Below are 7,982 nucleotides of genomic sequence, written 5' to 3' on the forward strand. Positions count from 1 at the left end.
AGTAAGCACCGATTATTGCTGTTAATCTTAAAATAGTTGATGCCTAAAAATCCAAGACTGTGTGTTTCTCAGATATGGAACCAATAATTTTGACCTTGTCAAACTTCTGCCCTTTGACCCACTTAATTCATCTGAAATTGTACTAACTCAATAGTTCCAACATGTTGACCATGCAGATCTTCCCGTGTCATCTCAGTAATACCTGCTAGGTGAAATGTATGCTCTTTAATGAACAATTCTGATTTCTTTTATTTATTTATTTATTCTTTGTCTCTGATACTGCTCTATAGGAAATTAGAGGTGTCGTTTTTTGTTGTTACTGTTATGTGTTGGTTTGTGTTTTTTTTTTGGGGGGGGAGGATATTTTGCTTCCCATGTGCTTTGATGTCTTAATGTCTTAATTTTGTTCTCAAATCTTATTGTGGCACTCAGTTCCTCTTTTCATCTTCTCCTTTTTTTTTTTTTTTTATTAAATGAATCTTCAGATTTACTTAGCTAGACTGTCCCCTCAGAGGTAAGTTTTCATTACATTGACATATATCCCAGCCAAATCATGTAACTACTTTACCTTGTGGAAGGCTAGTCAAATGCTCTAGCAGAAAAGTGACCAGCCTTACAACAGTTACCTAAGAATCAGACAAAACAAAACAAAACAAAAGTCTCTCTTCAAGTGTTAGTGAAAAAAATGAACAAATTCCAAGAAGATCCACCTGTCTGTGCTCTTCCTTCAGCCTTCTGATTTTCTCTGAAACAGTCTATGTATAACGAAGATGCTACAGTGCAGCATCATTAGACCACTGTCTTCACTGTATCCTCATTACCGATTTCATGTGCCTATTGAACTCAAAGTACAGTACAGGCTACAGTATAATGTAGAGGTACCTAGCCAGCCTTAAATGAATTCACTTGGTATTACAGTGTGCAATGGCCATAGCCCTACAAGTGTAATTTACTGGAGAAGGAGGAGACAATTATCCTGCTTTGAATGCTATGTTGCTTGCTTCCCTGCTGCCAGGACTCAAGAAAGCCTGACCTTTTTTTTTACAATGTCTGTTCTGAAAACTGGTGAAGATGCTGCAATACCTCACTGCAAACCTACTCTAAGCTGTACTTAAGAAAGTGGCACCTTGTGTCTGTGCCTTGGGGAGATAGCATACCATCTGTTGTCTCCTTGTCCTTTACAGGATGTTCTCTTCCTTCTGTTTAGGGGAGAAGGCATCATACCAAACTACATCCTGATCTGCAAACTTGTTTGAAACATTACATCCTTGAGCCAGAAATGGATCCAAACTATTATTAAACTTGACCTGAAACTTTAGAATAAAAGACCCTTGGGTCACAGCTAAATTCAAAACAGGCTGGACTGTTTTGGACAAGACTGTCTTGACTTTCTGGATAGTTGGAGCCCTCTTTTATGGGTGTAGTTAGTTTTCTTAAAGGTCAGAATTGTGCAGATGTGTCTTGCTTCCCCATTTCTTTACAGTTGCTTTCCTTCCTGTTTCGCCCATGGCACTCTACAATATCAACTGCAGCTGTCATGACAATGACCTAATGATATAATGTGAAATTATATATACTATATATATGTACATATAATTTTTTCTTTGATGACCAGAGTACAATTGTGGCTCTCTACCTGCCTGTCCTGGCCCTGGTCTTATTTCTACTAGTTATGAGATAAAAATTTCTCTCTGCCATTTCTTGGTTGTCAGCTCTTTCTCCTTTGAAACTTTGTTTTATCTTAAACTGTGTGTCATCCCTACTTCTTGTTTTAACTTATCCCATTTTTAGAACAGCCATTTGCACTTTGTATACAGGTTTCTTACAGCTTGTGGTACAAAGAAAAAAATACCAAACTCATCCAATATCAGAAATAACCAGTGAGATTTATGATTTCTGAACTCTCTGGTGAAATCTCACTGCTAACCATGGCTTTAAAGGAAATCTTTTAAGATACGCAAAAATATGCAGATCTATGGTATAAACCAAGGGCCTACCTAGCCTTATGAAGAATCTCCTTTGGCTGTTCTGTTTTTATAATTCATCAGATACAATACCTAAAACTAGCTAATAGCCACTTTTAGAGGAAAAAATACAGGTTAGGCAGTATCACTGATTGTAATGTAAGGAAATTTCTAAGCTCTGTGTGAAATTCCATAACCTTGACAAGTCATTATACCCAAAAGTATTTTGAAGGGGTTTCCAAATGAGTTGAATATGAAGCATGCATTACAATTGTTATTTCTTCAATCTCCTCATCTACAGCAGTAACAAGTAATGGCAAATATGAAAACATTTTAATGATATAGACAGCTGGATAGAAGTCATCAGCTAACTTCACATTGTCATAAATGATTTTACACAATTTTCAGTTTACGTAAGTTTATTGTTCTATTACAACTCAGAATTAACAATCAGATGAAACAGAAAAGATTTGCTAATAAGTATGCTTTTGACAAAATAAGAACAAATCTTTGAAGACAAGAAAAAACTTTGCAAAGGTACTAACAAAATAATGTAACATAGTTAAAAATTCAAATTCAGTTGTATTATCATATATATTGTATTATCAATAGTATAATAGAAGTGCAGGAAAACTAAGGTGAGTTAAATAAATAGCAGCCAGGATTTAAACTCCCTGTTGCACCTCTTTGTATTGCAAAAGCATGGTAGCAGTGATGTGGAACAGGACTGCCCAGGCTTACTAGCTCTGAGGATCCACTACTCATAAAATTTTAATAACCGTTATAACATGCAGCTTTTCAGAGATAAAGAGCCTGGCTGTAAAATTACAACCAGTCTTGTAGAATAAGAGCTAAAACTACAGAAGAACATCTGGACTAAGATGAGCTAGAAGAAAATACATGTGCACACTTCAGCACTAATCAGGAGACTTCCTATATGAATTAATTGGAAGAGGGGATGTTGTTGGGTTTTGGTTCATGACACTCATCTTCACAAAATCTGATTTCTGCCAGGTCCCCCTACAAAGCTCAGAGGTGTTGCTATTAAAGCCATATTCCTATTTTAGTACTCTAACCAAGCCTTAACTTCAATTATTCATAAGTATAAATAAATTGTACCTGAAGGACTTGTGTTCTTGAAAATAGAAACTTTTGGGGATAATTCTTAGTCCTGTTCTTCATGATATATGCATATTCATAGCTCTTTAGAATAATATCTTAGCCCTATCATTTGTGATATATGTATCTGCATAGCTTTAATTCAGAAGTAAAAAACTGAAAAATCAGTCATAGCAGTGATGACAGAGATGAGGGAAAGGTGATATTTCTGAGAACACGAGTGACCTCTTGGTAGTGTGTAAACAATGCAATATACAAAATACAATACAAAAAAGACAAAAACAACAACAACAACAAAAGAGAAAGAGAAGAGGAACCAGAAGAGTGGAAGTCTTAAAGAAGCAGAAGCACTGGTTATGAAATTGGGAAGGGCAAAGCAATTGGTAAAGTACAGATCTTCATCAAAGATGCAGGCAGGAGCACTCAAATAACAGGGGAAAACCTGAGCTCACTAAGAGCATGCCTGACTGTGGAGAAACTGGAAGGGAAAGGAGAAAGGAAAATGGTGTCTCATAGGATGGTGTTTGACGAAGGTTTGCAATGAAATGAGAATTTGTTTGGCAGACAGTGAGTCTGCATCACTGCTAGAAAAGGTCAGCCAAGATGTAAAAAACTCTTGGGTTTGGTATCAATTCATTGCCTCTCTAAGAGGGTCTGGCCTTCTCTTTCTGTCCTGTAGCTTTCAGCATCCTGAAGCTATATGTACTACTCCCCATATAAGGCCATTACATAAAATCCATTTTATTATATTTTTTCCTGTTCAATCTCCTACAGTGTGCCAGGTGGCATGGAATTAAGAACAGTCATGCAAAATGCCCTTTTTATATCAGGCAACGTTTAGATAATATCGCTTGTTGAGTGCAGCCCTGTTCCCACTGAAGTCAGTGGGTGCTATTGAGCAAAGCTACCAGATGAGATTAGGCCTTATGCTTTTGAGGCACTGCCCCGTTATAGTCCAAACCTCAAATAGCATCTTTCCTCTAACAAACAAGCAGGGATGGATGGGAGCAAGCTGCTTCCCTGGCTGTTTCCTGCAGCACTATTTTATACCCACCGTCTGCCCACCCATCTGTTCAAGCCCTGTTACAAAAACTGGAAACATTCCTGCTTTTTAAATGGGGGGAAAATTCCTAAAAAAGAGGAATAGGTGCTGTGAGAATTCCATGAAATGACTGCCCTGATCTTCCCAATTATGTACGATAAAATCAGGAAATTACGAAGATTTTTATTTGTTTAAGAGTACAGTCTTTTATGAGCATTTTATGAAAGCAACATCTTTTGTTAAGGATTTATCAACAAGTCAATGGTTACCTGTGGTGTCACTCGGACTGCAATTTGTGGACTGCCAGGCAAACCTTGAAGTACTTTGTAGGGCAAAGCTGTGGGCCAATGCTTTTGGAAGCCTTTGCTTGTAGAGGGAACTGCAGAGCTGGGACCTGAGCCCACAGAGCAGCCCAAACACCTGGAAGCAACAAGCCCCAAGGAGCACTTTGCAGCCAAACTCTGTTTGGTGGCACCACCTGTCACCAAGTAGCTCCAGCCCTTTATGGACCTGGCTTTAGCCACAGGCAAAAGTTTGGAGCTCATGACAAGGCCATATCAGGGCTACCTTGAGGATGGCAGGCTGGTCTTCTCCTGACTTGTAGGACAAGGACAAGGCAGAGCTCAAATGGAGAGATGAGAGACAGGGAAAGCTTTGCTCTTCAGTGGAGCTTTCTGGGCTTCTGGTCCCCTGTGACAGCTGCTGCTCATGCTCCCGCCCAGACTCCACGGCACCATTACAGGCAAGCCCCAGTAGGGAGCCGTAGGGCTTGCTGTCATGGGGTAATGTTGGCTTTAGTTTATTATCAGGGACTGCCTCCTTTGAGACAAGGATATTTCTTGCAGTGACTGAGGCCAGAGCCTTAGAAAGCCATCTTCAGAAAAGCCAGCAGATGACGGCAAGCATGCCCTCTTTGTGAGGCTGTGGTCCTTGTATAAGCTAAGAAATGAGAAAAGGTTTTCAGTTTGCAAAGCAGGAAAGGGATTTGCCACAGCAGCCAGATGAGGAGGTCCTTGAGGATGCTTCTTGCAGTGACAAAGTAAGGATGCTTGGTATTGTGCCAAGGTTCAGAGAGGCATATCAAGCCAGCAAAGATTCAGCAATGTTCCTGGAGTGGGGAGGGAATTTATTTGCTTTTAGATACAGTCATAAGGATTGACTTTAAATAATCCGAACTCCTAACTTGAAGTCTTACTGGTGGCTTTACAAGTAGCTGGGTAATAATATCTAAGACAACTCCAAAAGGGAAAGTTGCAGCTGGAACCAGGTCGCAGGATGCATGGGGTAGCAGCTTATTATATTTTATGGCCCCTAATTTTTGCTTTTCTGGAAATTAAATCAGTATTTCATTCAGAAAAGGGAAGGAGAAAAAAGGCAAAATTAATTAAAAAATAAATAAATAAAATAGGTAGACCAAAGGCCCTCACCATGACAGGAGGGGACACTGCTGTCAGGGCCACCTCGGCTTGTGCACAGATGGAGGTGGGTGGAACACAAAGAAGTGCATGTGTGGAAACAGACCCAGCTGGAAACAGTCACTAGAAATCATGTAGTTCAGAGCTGTATTAGCTTTATTAAAAAAGTAACTAAGTTCAAGCAACATCTATCTCATACAGCATCTTTTTAGAGGGATTTTGTCTTAGATGGGGGACTGGTTACTAGTCATAACTATTCATTTTCATTTAAAAGAAAAAATAAAATAAAATTTGATACTTGCTGTTTGCCAGAGAGGGCTGGTACTGAACTTCATCTTTTCTTGAGTTTATAAAGCCAAGAAAGCTAAGCAGCTTGGCTGTTTTTCATGCTGTGACTAATGCCAACTAGTTTCACTGAAATCAAGGTTTATGAAAGAGTCTCTTCAAACACTCCTGTTTAAAGCTGATGGCTTAGGCTCTTATCTGAGCAAAAGGAGCCGTACAGAACACAGAAATGAATTTTAGCTTGAATTACTGAATGTGGATTCAGATTCCAATAAAAACTAAGTCACTGGGATTTGGGATATTTCTAAATGAGAGTTTCAAATCAAACTGCTTTGCCTCTGTCGACAATCTTTTCCCCACCAAGAGCATCTTGCTGTATTAAAGAAAAGGCCTATCAATGGTGTATTGCAACAAAGACAGTCTTTTTCACTAGACTTGGCTCCAATTAAAAAAAAAACAAATATTAGAAAATGCTGAACAGCTGTAGTGAGCATGAACAATTTAGACAAGTTTCTAGCTGAGAGAAAATTGACTCATAAAATTTGGGATGGAAAAAGTCTGAACAAAGCCTATGGGACAAATGGTGCTAATAGTAATCTTAAAAGATTGATCCAATGGCAATTACTCTCATTTCCTTTCCTTCCGAGACTACAAGTCCCACTCTGCAGTGCTCCACTGTGCTGCAAGGTAAAAGACAACTTGTGAAGCATGAAGTTGAATGCTGGGAATTGTAGTCAATGCACAATGAAGCTCCTTATTAAAGATTATTACAACAGGCCTATCTTCTACAGGCAGATTATAATATTTCTGAAAGCTTCTAGCCTTCAGTAGGCCTAATATTACAGTCTCCTGGTGCTTAGTTAAAAGAGAATATTATTCTGCAATTTGAACAGAAAGTATTTCACAAAAGGTGAAATAACTGAGTGTTGATGTGAGAAATTCTATTTCTGTAAAATAAATCCATTTTTAGGGAAGCAAAATGAGATGGAATAAAGCTGACTGCTCTTAAACTCTGTCTGAAGAGCCTATGGAGTCCTGAAGAGTGTGAAGAGCCTACGGTTCAGTCAAATGCATTTATTATTTTCAAAACTTAAATACCCCAGCCTTAAAAAAAAAATAAATAAATAAAATAATCAGTGGGAATTTGGGGAATCTGAACCTGCTCCTCCGAGTCTGATTGGTGTTTGGACACTGAAGGCAGGGTATCCTTGGTGGGTTGAATCTGGAAGCCAGAGGCTGGTCCGTACCAGCACAGTCAGGACTCAGGCTCTTTGGTGATGAGGGCACACCTTGTGCCACCACTGCTCTTCCCAGGCCCCTGCATAACTGCTGCTCACATTCACATCCCACATGCCTTATGTAATCTGCAGATATTGCAGCTCAGCAGTCATTACAGACCCGGAGGCACAAAGTTTCAGTCCTAGGCTCTGGGGTGCATTATGGGCTAAATGAGATCTTGTGCTCTGTGGCTAACGCTGTAATTGCTGTTGTCAGTGCTGTAGGACTGCAGCTACCACCTATCTCCAGTACATATAAATATATGTGAAGAAGGTAGTAACAAAAGTCTAAATGTGCATAGAATAAAAAATAAATAAAGCTGGAAGTCTTTAAAGAAAGAGGATAATATATAAGCTCCTGACTCCTATAGCAAATAACAGGTCTTCAAGAGGGTTTTCTGCTCTCCTGTGTTGGCAGCCACTTTGTTAGATAATTGCTGTGTTCCAGCCAATTGATACTGCTACACAGCTTTTGGAGATTGTCTGGTGCTTATTAGGGCAGGGAGTTTGCCCATTTTATAAGGGATGCAAACAAAATAATAGGAAACTTCTAGCATTCTGTCTTTACTGCTGTGCTTACCACTGGGACTTTGAAATCAGTTTTGCTGACAATATGTCTGTTCTGTAGTATCTAGCACAAGTGTTTTTGCTAGAGATGTATTTATTTTCTTCTGGATGAGAAGGGTTCATTAATTTGTCTTTGTTACGCTTATTAAAATGGGATCTCTCTGTTAAGAATACAGGGTAGGGAAGAAGTAGTGAAGTGGTTTTCTTCTAGACTAGGGGACTGTGCAAGTAAGTAAGGAACTAAAGTGCTTTTGTTCTGCTTACTGATCTAATGCTACTTATAATTACAAAGAAGAAGTGCAGTCTACATTCT

General features: G+C 39.1%; 1 long non-coding RNA gene across 1 annotated transcript; it reads right to left on the reverse strand.

Annotated features, from left to right (window-relative positions):
• Window positions 1-2,365: 2,365 nt before the first annotated feature.
• LOC308188355 lies at window positions 2,366-5,943 on the reverse strand. Its single transcript, XR_013945440.1, has 2 exons — window positions 5,839-5,943; window positions 2,366-5,233 (listed from the first exon to the last, which is right to left on the reverse strand). It is a non-coding gene; the product is annotated as an uncharacterized lncRNA (long non-coding RNA).
• Window positions 5,944-7,982: the final 2,039 nt, after the last annotated feature.

The sequence above is a fragment of the Anser brachyrhynchus genome, assembly GCF_964034855.1.
Source record: "Anser brachyrhynchus genome assembly, chromosome: 1".
Classification (NCBI taxonomy): Eukaryota; Metazoa; Chordata; class Aves; order Anseriformes; family Anatidae; genus Anser; species Anser brachyrhynchus.